Below are 12,760 nucleotides of genomic sequence, written 5' to 3'. Positions count from 1 at the left end.
TTTTTGAAGTCTAAATCTTTTCATTAAAATTTTCAACTTTTTTGAAGCCGAAATCTTTTCATGAAAATTTTCAACTTTTTTGAAGCAGAAATCTTTTCATGAAAATTTCCAACTTTTTTGAAGCCGAAATAGTTCATGAAAATTTTCAACTTTTTTGAAGCCGAAATACTTCATGAAAATTTTCACCTTTTTTGAAACCTAAATCTTTTCATGAAAATTTTCAACTTTTTTGAAGCCGAAATCTTTTCATGAAAATGGTCAACTTTTTTGAAGCCGAAATCTTTTCATGAAAATTTTCAACTTTTTTGAAGCAGAAATCTTTTCATGAAAATTTCCAACTTTTTTGAAGCCGAAATAGTTCATGAAAATTTTCAACTTTTTTGAAGCCGAAATACTTCATGAAAATTTTCAACTTTTTTGAACCCGAAATCTTTTCATGAAAATTTTCGACTTTTTTAAAGCCGAAATCTTTTCATGAAAATGGTCAACTTTTTTGAACCCGAAATCTTTTCATGAAAATTTTCAACTTTTTGAAGCCGAAATACTTCATGAAAATTTTCAACGTTTTTAAAGCCGAAATCTTTTCATGAAAATGTTTAACTTTTTTGAAGCCGAAATCTTTTCATGAAAATTTTCAACTTTTTTGAAGCAGAAATCTTTTCATGAAAATTTCCAACTTTTTTGAAGCCGAAATAGTTCATGAAAATTTTCAACTTTTTTGAAGCCGAAATACTTCATGAAAATTTTCACCTTTTTTGAAACCTAAATCTTTTCATGAAAATTTTCAACTTTTTTGAAGCCGAAATCTTTTCATGAAAATGGTCAACTTTTTTGAAGCCGAAATCTTTTCATGAAAATTTTCAACTTTTTTGAAGCAGAAATCTTTTCTTGAAAATCTTCGACTTTTTTGAAGCCGAAATACTTCAGGAAAATATTCAACTTTTTTGAAGTCTAAATCTTTTCATTAAAATTTTCAACTTTTTTGAAGCCGAAATCTTTTCATGAAAATTTTCAACTTTTTTGAAGCAGAAATCTTTTCTTGAAAATCTTCGACTTTTTTGAAGCCGAAATACTTCAGGAAAATATTCAACTTTTTTGAAGTCTAAATCTTTTCATTAAAATTTTCAACTTTTTTGAAGCCGAAATCTTTTCATGAAAATTTTCAACTTTTTTGAAGCAGAAATCTTTTCATGAAAATTTCCAACTTTTTTGAAGCCGAAATAGTTCATGAAAATTTTCACCTTTTTTGAAACCTAAATCTTTTCATGAAAATTTTCAACTTTTTTGAAGCCGAAATCTTTTCATGAAAATGGTCAACTTTTTTGAAGCCGAAATCTTTTCATGAAAATTTTCAAATTTTTTGAAGCAGAAATCTTTTCATGAAAATTTCCAACTTTTTTGAAGCCGAAATAGTTCATGAAAATTTTCAACTTTTTTGAAGCCGAAATACTTCATGAAAATTTTCACCTTTTTTGAAAACAAAATCTTTTCATGAAAATTTTCAACTTTTTTGAAGCCGAAATCTTTTCATGAAAATGGTCAACTTTTTTGAAGTCGAAATCTTTTCATGTAAATTTTCAACTTTTTTGAAGCAGAAATCTTTTCATGAAAATTTCCAACTTTTTTGAAGCCGAAATAGTTTATGAAAATTTTCAACTTTTTTGAAGCCGAAATACTTCATGAAAATTTTCAACTTTTTTGAACCCGAAATCTTTTCATGAAAATTTTCAACTTTTTTGAAGCCGAAATCTTTTCATGAAAATGGTCAACTTTTTTGAAGCCGAAATCTTTTCATGAAAATTATCAACTTTTTGAAGCCGAAATCTTTTCATGAAAATTTACAACTTTTTTGAAGCAGAAATCTTTTCATGAAAATGTTCAACTTTTTTGAAGCCGAAATCTTTTCATGAAAATCTTAGACTTTTTTGAAGCCGAAATCTTTTCATGAAAATGGTCAACTTTTTTGAAGCCGAAATCTTTTCATGAAAATGTTCCATTTTTTTGAAGCCGAAATAGTTCATGAAAATTTTCAACTTTTTTGAAGCCGAAATACTTCATGAAAATTTTCACCTTTTTTGAAACCAAAATCTTTTCATGAAAATTTTCAACTTTTTTGAAGCCGAAATCTTTTCATGAAAATGGTCAACTTTTTTGAAGTCGAAATCTTTTCATGAAAATTTCCAACTTTTTTGAAGCCGAAATAGTTTATGAAAATTTTCAACTTTTTTGAAGCCGAAATACTTCATGAAAATTTTCAACTTTTTTGAAGCCGAAATCTTTTCATGAAAATTTTCAACTTTTTTGAAGCCGAAATCTTTTCATGAAAATGTTACATTTTTTTGAAGCCGAAATACTTCATGAAAATTTTCAACTTTTTTGAAGCCGAAATCTTTTCATGAAAATGTTTAACTTTTTTGAAGCCGAAATCTTTTCATGTAAATTTTCAACTTTTTGAAACCAAAATCTTTTCATGAAAATTTTCAACTTTTTTGAAGCAGAAATCTTTTCATGAAAATGTTCAACTTTTTTGAAGCCGAAATTTTTTCATGAAAATTTTCAACTTTTTTGAAGCAGAAATCTTTTCATGAAAATGTTCAACTTTTTTGAAGCCGAAATCTTTTCATGAAAATGTTCAACTTTTTTGAAGCCGAGATCTTTTCATGAAAATTTTCAACTTTTTGAAAAAGAAATCTTTTCATGAAAATTTTCAACTTTTTTGAAGCAGAAATCTTTTCATGAAAATTTCCAACTTTTTTGAAGCCGTAATAGTTCATGAAAATTTTCAACTTTTTTGAAGCCGAAATACTTCATGAACATTTTCACCTTTTTTGAAACCTAAATCTTTTCATGAAAATGTTCAACTTTTTTGAAGCCGAAATCTTTTCATGAAAATGTTCAACTTTTTTGAAGCCGAGATCTTTTCATGAAAATTTTCAACTTTTTGAAACCGAAATCTTTTCATGAAAATTTTCAACTTTTTTGAAGCAGAAATCTTTTCATGAAAATTTCCAACTTTTTTGAAGCCGTAATAGTTCATGAAAATTTTCAACTTTTTTGAAGCCGAAATACTTCATGAACATTTTCACCTTTTTTGAAACCTAAATCTTTTCATGAAAATTTTCAACTTTTTTGAAGCCGAAATCTTTTCATGAAAATGGTCAACTTTTTTGAAGCCGAAATCTTTTCATGAAAATTTTCAACTTTTTGAAGCCGAAATCTTTTCATGAAAATTTTCAACTTTTTTGAAGCAGAAATCTTTTCATGAAAATCTTAGACTTTTTTGAAGCCGAAATCTTTTCATGAAAATCTTAGACTTTTTTGAAGCCGAAATCTTTTCATGAAAATGTTCAACTTTTTTGAAGCCGAGATCTTTTCATGAAAATTTTCAACTTTTTGAAACCGAAATCTTTTCATGAAAATTTTCAACTTTTTTGAAGCCGAAATCTTTTCATGAAAATGGTCAACTTTTTTGAAGCAGAAATCTTTTCATGAAAATTTTCAACTTTTTGAAGCCGAAATCTTTTCATGAAAATTTTCAACTTTTTTGAAGCAGAAATCTTTTCATGAAAATCTTAGACTTTTTTGAAGCCGAAATCTTTTCATGAAAATTTTCAACTTTTTTGAAGCCGAAATCTTTTCATGAAAATGTTACATTTTTTTGAAGCCGAAATACTTCATGAAAATTTTCAACTTTTTTGAAGCCGAAATCTTTTCATGAAAATGTTTAACTTTTTTGAAGCCGAAATCTTTTCATGTAAATTTTCAACTTTTTGAAACCAAAATCTTTTCATGAAAATTTTCAACTTTTTTGAAGCAGAAATCTTTTCATGAAAATGTTCAACTTTTTTGAAGCCGAAATTTTTTCATGAAAATTTTCAACTTTTTTGAAGCAGAAATCTTTTCATGAAAATGTTCAACTTTTTTGAAGCCGAAATCTTTTCATGAAAATGTTCAACTTTTTTGAAGCCGAGATCTTTTCATGAAAATTTTCAACTTTTTGAAAAAGAAATCTTTTCATGAAAATTTTCAACTTTTTTGAAGCAGAAATCTTTTCATGAAAATTTCCAACTTTTTTGAAGCCGTAATAGTTCATGAAAATTTTCAACTTTTTTGAAGCCGAAATACTTCATGAACATTTTCACCTTTTTTGAAACCTAAATCTTTTCATGAAAATGTTCAACTTTTTTGAAGCCGAAATCTTTTCATGAAAATTTTCAATTTTTTTGAAGCCGAGATCTTTTCATGAAAATTTTCAACTTTTTGAAGCCGAAATCTTTTCATGAAAATTTTCAACTTTTTTGAAGCAGAAATCTTTTCATGAAAATCTTAGACTTTTTTGAAGCCGAAATCTTTTCATGAAAATCTTAGACTTTTTTGAAGCCGAAATCTTTTCATGAAAATGTTCAACTTTTTTGAAGCCGAGATCTTTTCATGAAAATTTTCAACTTTTTGAAACCGAAATCTTTTCATGAAAATTTTCAACTTTTTTGAAGCAGAAATCTTTTCATGAAAATCTTAGACTTTTTTGAAGCCGAAATCTTTTCATGAAAATTTTCAACTTTTTTGAAGCCGAAATCTTTTCATGAAAACGTTCAACTTTTTTGAAGCCGAAATCTTTTCATGAAAATGTTCAACTTTTTTGAAGCCGAAATCTTTTCATGAAAATCTTAGACTTTTTTGAAGTCGAAATCTTTTCATGTAAATTTTCAACTTTTTTGAAACCGAAATCTTTTCATGTAAATGTTCAACTTTTTGAAGCCGAAATCTTTTCATGAAAATTTTCAACTTTTTTGAAGCCGAAATCTTTTCATGAAAACGTTCAACTTTTTTGAAGCCGAAATCTTTTCATGAAAATGTTACATTTTTTTGAAGCCGAAATCTTTTCATGAAAATTTTCAACTTTTTGAAGCCGAAATCTTTTTATGAAAATTTTCAACTTTTTTGAAGCAGAAATCTTTTCATGAAAATCTTAGACTTTTTTGAAGCCGAAATCTTTTCATGAAAATCTTAGACTTTTTTGAAACCAAAATCTTTTCATGAAAATTTTCAACTTTTTTGAACCCGAAATCTTTTCATGAAAATCTTAGACTTTTTTGAAGCCGAAATCTTTTCATGAAAATTTTCAACTTTTTTGAAGCCGAAATCTTTTCATGAAAACGTTCAAATTTTTTGAAGCCGAAATCTTTTCATGAAAATGTTACATTTTTTTGGAGCCGAAATCTTTTCATGAAAATTTTCAACTTTTTGAAACCAAAATCTTTTCATGAAAATTTTCAACTTTTTTGAAGCAGAAATCTTTTCATGAAAATGTTCAACTTTTTTGAAGCCGAAATTTTTTCATGAAAATTTTCAACTTTTTTGAAGCAGAAATCTTTTCATGAAAATGTTCAACTTTTTTGAAGCCGAAATCTTTTCATGAAAATGTTCAACTTTTTTGAAGCCGAGATCTTTTCATGAAAATTTTCAACTTTTTGAAAAAGAAATCTTTTCATGAAAATTTTCAACTTTTTTGAAGCAGAAATCTTTTCATGAAAATTTCCAACTTTTTTGAAGCCGTAATAGTTCATGAAAATTTTCAACTTTTTTGAAGCCGAAATACTACATGAACATTTTCACCTTTTTTGAAACCTAAATCTTTTCATGAAAATGTTCAACTTTTTTGAAGCCGAAATCTTTTCATGAAAATTTTCAATTTTTTTGAAGCCGAGATCTTTTCATGAAAATTTTCAACTTTTTGAAGCCGAAATCTTTTCATGAAAATTTTCAACTTTTTTGAAGCAGAAATCTTTTCATGAAAATCTTAGACTTTTTTGAAGCCGAAATCTTTTCATGAAAATCTTAGACTTTTTTGAAGCCGAAATCTTTTCATGAAAATGTTCAACTTTTTTGAAGCCGAGATCTTTTCATGAAAATTTTCAACTTTTTGAAACCGAAATCTTTTCATGAAAATTTTCAACTTTTTTGAAGCAGAAATCTTTTCATGAAAATCTTAGACTTTTTTGAAGCCGAAATCTTTTCATGAAAATTTTCAACTTTTTTGAAGCCGAAATCTTTTCATGAAAACGTTCAACTTTTTTGAAGCCGAAATCTTTTCATGAAAATGTTCAACTTTTTTGAAGCCGAAATCTTTTCATGAAAATCTTAGACTTTTTTGAAGTCGAAATCTTTTCATGTAAATTTTCAACTTTTTTGAAACCGAAATCTTTTCATGTAAATGTTCAACTTTTTGAAGCCGAAATCTTTTCATGAAAATTTTCAACTTTTTTGAAGCCGAAATCTTTTCATGAAAACGTTCAACTTTTTTGAAGCCGAAATCTTTTCATGAAAATGTTACATTTTTTTGAAGCCGAAATCTTTTCATGAAAATTTTCAACTTTTTTGAAGCCGAAATCTTTTCATGAAAATTTTCAACTTTTTTGAAGCCGAAATCTTTTCATGAAAATGTTACATTTTTTTGAAGCCGAAATACTTCATGAAAATTTTCAACTTTTTTGAAGCCGAAATCTTTTCATGAAAATGTTTAACTTTTTTGAAGCCGAAATCTTTTCATGTAAATTTTCAACTTTTTGAAACCAAAATCTTTTCATGAAAATTTTCAACTTTTTTGAAGCAGAAATCTTTTCATGAAAATGTTCAACTTTTTTGAAGCCGAAATCTTTTCATGAAAATGTTCAACTTTTTTGAAGCCGAGATCTTTTCATGAAAATTTTCAAATTTTTGAAAAAGAAATCTTTTCATGAAAATTTTCAACTTTTTTGAAGCAGAAATCTTTTCATGAAAATTTCCAACTTTTTTGAAGCCGTAATAGTTCATGAAAATTTTCAACTTTTTTGAAGCCGAAATACTTCATGAACATTTTCACCTTTTTTGAAACCTAAATCTTTTCATGAAAATGTTCAACTTTTTTGAAGCCGAAATCTTTTCATGAAAATGTTCAACTTTTTTGAAGCCGAGATCTTTTCATGAAAATTTTCAACTTTTTGAAACCGAAATCTTTTCATGAAAATTTTCAACTTTTTTGAAGCAGAAATCTTTTCATGAAAATTTCCAACTTTTTTGAAGCCGTAATAGTTCATGAAAATTTTCAACTTTTTTGAAGCCGAAATACTTCATGAACATTTTCACCTTTTTTGAAACCTAAATCTTTTCATGAAAATTTTCAACTTTTTTGAAGCCGAAATCTTTTCATGAAAATGGTCAACTTTTTTGAAGCCGAAATCTTTTCATGAAAATTTTCAACTTTTTGAAGCCGAAATCTTTTCATGAAAATTTTCAACTTTTTTGAAGCAGAAATCTTTTCATGAAAATCTTAGACTTTTTTGAAGCCGAAATCTTTTCATGAAAATCTTAGACTTTTTTGAAGCCGAAATCTTTTCATGAAAATGTTCAACTTTTTTGAAGCCGAGATCTTTTCATGAAAATTTTCAATTTTTTGAAACCGAAATCTTTTCATGAAAATTTTCAACTTTTTTGAAGCCGAAATCTTTTCATGAAAATGGTCAACTTTTTTGAAGCAGAAATCTTTTCATGAAAATCTTAGACTTTTTTGAAGCCGAAATCTTTTCATGAAAATTTTCAACTTTTTTGAAGCCGAAATCTTTTCATGAAAATGGTCAACTTTTTTGAAGCCGAAATCTTTTCATGAAAATTTTCAACTTTTTGAAGCCGAAATCTTTTCATGAAAATTTTCAACTTTTTTGAAGCAGAAATCTTTTCATGAAAATCTTAGACTTTTTTGAAGCCGAAATCTTTTCATGAAAATTTTCAACTTTTTTGAAGCCGAAATCTTTTCATGACAACGTTCAACTTTTTTGAAGCCGAAATCTTTTCATGAAAATGTTACATTTTTTTGAAGCCGAAATCTTTTCATGAAAATTTTCAACTTTTTTGAAGCCGAAATCTTTTCATGAAAATTTTCAACTTTTTTGAAGCCGAAATCTTTTCATGAAAATGTTACATTTTTTTGAAGCCGAAATACTTCATGAAAATTTTCAACTTTTTTGAAGCCGAAATCTTTTCATGAAAATGTTTAACTTTTTTGAAGCCGAAATCTTTTCATGTAAATTTTCAACTTTTTGAAACCAAAATCTTTTCATGAAAATTTTCAACTTTTTTGAAGCAGAAATCTTTTCATGAAAATGTTCAACTTTTTTGAAGCCGAAATTTTTTCATGAAAATTTTCAACTTTTTTGAAGCAGAAATCTTTTCATGAAAATGTTCAACTTTTTTGAAGCCGAAATCTTTTCATGAAAATGTTCAACTTTTTTGAAGCCGAGATCTTTTCATGAAAATTTTCAACTTTTTGAAAAAGAAATCTTTTCATGAAAATTTTCAACTTTTTTGAAGCAGAAATCTTTTCATGAAAATTTCCAACTTTTTTGAAGCCGTAATAGTTCATGAAAATTTTCAACTTTTTTGAAGCCGAAATACTTCATGAACATTTTCACCTTTTTTGAAACCTAAATCTTTTCATGAAAATTTTCAACTTTTTTGAAGCCGAAATCTTTTCATGAAAATGGTCAACTTTTTTGAAGCCGAAATCTTTTCATGAAAATTTTCAACTTTTTGAAGCCGAAATCTTTTTATGAAAATTTTCAACTTTTTTGAAGCAGAAATCTTTTCATGAAAATCTTAGACTTTTTTGAAGCCGAAATCTTTTCATGAAAATCTTAGACTTTTTTGAAACCAAAATCTTTTCATGAAAATTTTCAACTTTTTTGAAGCCGAAATCTTTTCATGAAAATCTTAGACTTTTTTGAAGCCGAAATCTTTTCATGAAAATTTTCAACTTTTTTGAAGCCGAAATCTTTTCATGAAAATTTTCAACTTTTTTGAAGCCGAAATCTTTTCATGAAAATGTTATATTTTTTTGAAGCCGAAATACTTCATGAAAATTTTCAACTTTTTTGAAGCCGAAATCTTTACATGAAAATGTTTAACTTTTTTGAAGCCGAAATCTTTTCATGTAAATTTTCAACTTTTTGAAGCCGAAATCTTTTCATGAAAATGTTCAACTTTTTTGAAGCCGAGATCTTTTCATGAAAATTTTCAACTTTTTGAAAAAGAAATCTTTTCATGAAAATTTTCAAATTTTTTGAAGCAGAAATCTTTTCATGAAAATTTCCAACTTTTTTGAAGCCGTAATAGTTCATGAAAATTTTCAACTTTTTTGAAGCCGAAATACTTCATGAACATTTTCACCTTTTTTGAAACCTAAATCTTTTCATGAAAATTTTCAACTTTTTTGAAGCCGAAATCTTTTCATGAAAATGGTCAACTTTTTTGAAGCCGAAATCTTTTCATGAAAATTTTCAACTTTTTGAAGCCGAAATCTTTTTATGAAAATTTTCAACTTTTTTGAAGCAGAAATCTTTTCATGAAAATCTTAGACTTTTTTGAAGCCGAAATCTTTTCATGAAAATCTTAGACTTTTTTGAAACCAAAATCTTTTCATGAAAATTTTCAACTTTTTTGAACCCGAAATCTTTTCATGAAAATCTTAGACTTTTTTGAAGCCGAAATCTTTTCATGAAAATTTTCAACTTTTTTGAAGCCGAAATCTTTTCATGAAAACGTTCAAATTTTTTGAAGCCGAAATCTTTTCATGAAAATGTTACATTTTTTTGAAGCCGAAATCTTTTCATGAAAATTTTCAACTTTTTTGAAGCCGAAATCTTTTCATGAAAATGTTCAACTTTTTTGAAGCCGAAATCTTTTCATGAAAATGTTACATTTTTTTGAAGCCGAAATACTTCATGAAAATTTTCAACTTTTTTGAAGCCGAAATCTTTTCATGAAAATGTTTAACTTTTTTGAAGCCGAAATCTTTTCATGTAAATTTTCAACTTTTTGAAACCAAAATCTTTTCATGAAAATTTTCAACTTTTTTGAAGCCGAGATCTTTTCATGAAAATTTTCAACTTTTTGAAACCGAAATCTTTTCATGAAAATTTTCAACTTTTTTGAAGCAGAAATCTTTTCATGAAAATTTCCAACTTTTTTGAAGCCGTAATAGTTCATGAAAATTTTCAACTTTTTTGAAGCCGAAATACTTCATGAACATTTTCACCTTTTTTGAAACCTAAATCTTTTCATGAAAATTTTCAACTTTTTTGAAGCCGAAATCTTTTCATGAAAATGGTCAACTTTTTTGAAGCCGAAATCTTTTCATGAAAATTTTCAACTTTTTGAAGCCGAAATCTTTTTATGAAAATTTTCAACTTTTTTGAAGCAGAAATCTTTTCATGAAAATCTTAGACTTTTTTGAAGCCGAAATCTTTTCATGAAAATCTTAGACATTTTTGAAGCCGAAATCTTTTCATGAAAATGTTCAACTTTTTTGAAGCCGAGATCTTTTCATGAAAATTTTCAACTTTTTGAAACCGAAATCTTTTCATGAAAATTTTCAACTTTTTTGAAGCCGAAATCTTTTCATGAAAATGGTCAACTTTTTTGAAGCAGAAATCTTTTCATGAAAATCTTAGACTTTTTTGAAGCCGAAATCTTTTCATGAAAATTTTCAACTTTTTTGAAGCCGAAATCTTTTCATGAAAATGGTCAACTTTTTTGAAGCAGAAATCTTTTCATGAAAATCTTAGACTTTTTTGAAGCCGAAATCTTTTCATGAAAATCTTAGACTTTTTTGAAGCCGAAATCTTTTCATGAAAATGTTCAACTTTTTTGAAGCCGAGATCTTTTCATGAAAATTTTCAACTTTTTGAAACCGAAATCTTTTCATGAAAATTTTCAACTTTTTTGAAGCCGAAATCTTTTCATGAAAATGGTCAACTTTTTTGAAGCAGAAATCTTTTCATGAAAATCTTAGACTTTTTTGAAGCCGAAATCTTTTCATGAAAATTTTCAACTTTTTTGAAGCCGAAATCTTTTCATGAAAATGGTCAACTTTTTTGAAGCCGAAATCTTTTCATGAAAATTTTCAACTTTTTTGAAGCAGAAATCTTTTCATGAAAATCTTAGACTTTTTTGAAGTCGAAATCTTTTCATGAAAATTTTCAACTTTTTGAAGCCGAAATCTTTTCATGAAAATTTTCAACTTTTTTGAAGCAGAAATCTTTTCATGAAAATCTTAGACTTTTTTGAAGTCGAAATCTTTTCATGAAAATGTTCAACTTTTTTGAAGCAGAAATCTTTTCATGAAAATGTTCAACTTTTTTGAAGCCGAAATCTTTTCATGAAAACGTTCAACTTTTTTGAAGCCGAAATCTTTTCATGAAAATTTTCAACTTTTTTGAAGCCGAAATCTTTTCATGAAAATGTTCAACTTTTTTGAAGCCGAAATCTTTTCATGAAAATGTTACATTTTTTTGAAGCCGAAATAGTTCATGAAAATTTTCAACTTTTTTGAAGCCGAAATCTTTTCATGAAAATGTTTAACTTTTTTGAAGCCGAAATCTTTTCATGTAAATTTTCAACTTTTTGAAACCAAAATCTTTTCATGAAAATTTTCAACTTTTTTGAAGCAGAAATCTTTTCATGAAAATGTTCAACTTTTTTGAAGCCGAAATTTTTTCATGAAAATTTTCAACTTTTTTGAAGCAGAAATCTTTTCATGAAAATGTTCAACTTTTTTGAAGCCGAAATCTTTTCATGAAAATGTTCAACTTTTTTGAAGCCGAGATCTTTTCATGAAAATTTTCAACTTTTTGAAACCGAAATCTTTTCATGAAAATTTTCAACTTTTTTGAAGCAGAAATCTTTTCATGAAAATTTCCAACTTTTTTGAAGCCGTAATAGTTCATGAAAATTTTCAACTTTTTTGAAGCCGAAATACTTCATGAACATTTTCACCTTTTTTGAAACCTAAATCTTTTCATGAAAATTTTCAACTTTTTTGAAGCCGAAATCTTTTCAGGAAAATGGTCAACTTTTTTGAAGCCGAAATCTTTTCATGAAAATTTTCAACTTTTTGAAGCCGAAATCTTTTTATGAAAATTTTCAACTTTTTTGAAGCAGAAATCTTTTCATGAAAATCTTAGACTTTTTTGAAGCCGAAATCTTTTCATGAAAATCTTAGACTTTTTTGAAGCCGAAATCTTTTCATGAAAATGTTCAACTTTTTTGAAGCCGAGATCTTTTCATGAAAATTTTCAACTTTTTGAAAAAGAAATCTTTTCATGAAAATTTTCAACTTTTTTGAAGCAGAAATCTTTTCATGAAAATTTCCAACTTTTTTGAAGCCGTAATAGTTCATGAAAATTTTCAACTTTTTTGAAGCCGAAATCTTTTCATGAAAAAGTTCAAATTTTTTGAAGCCGAAATCTTTTCATGAAAATGTTACATTTTTTTGAAGCCGAAATCTTTTCATGAAAATTTTCAACTTTTTTGAAGCCGAAATCTTTTCATGAAAATGTTCAACTTTTTTGAAGCCGAAATCTTTTCATGAAAATGTTATATTTTTTTGAAGCCGAAATACTTCATGAAAATTTTCAACTTTTTTGAAGCCGAAATCTTTACATGAAAATGTTTAACTTTTTTGAAGCCGAAATCTTTTCATGTAAATTTTCAACTTTTTGAAGCCGAAATCTTTTCATGAAAATGTTCAACTTTTTTGAAGCCGAGATCTTTTCATGAAAATTTTCAACTTTTTGAAAAAGAAATCTTTTCATGAAAATTTTCAAATTTTTTGAAGCAGAAATCTTTTCATGAAAATTTCCAACTTTTTTGAAGCCGTAATAGTTCATGAAAATTTTCAACTTTTTTGAAGCCGAAATACTTCATGAACATTTTCACCTTTTTTGAA

Source organism: Labrus bergylta, chromosome 9 (assembly GCF_963930695.1).
Source record: "Labrus bergylta chromosome 9, fLabBer1.1, whole genome shotgun sequence".
Taxonomy (NCBI): domain Eukaryota; kingdom Metazoa; phylum Chordata; class Actinopteri; order Labriformes; family Labridae; genus Labrus; species Labrus bergylta.
This window is presented reverse-complemented; position numbering follows the sequence as displayed.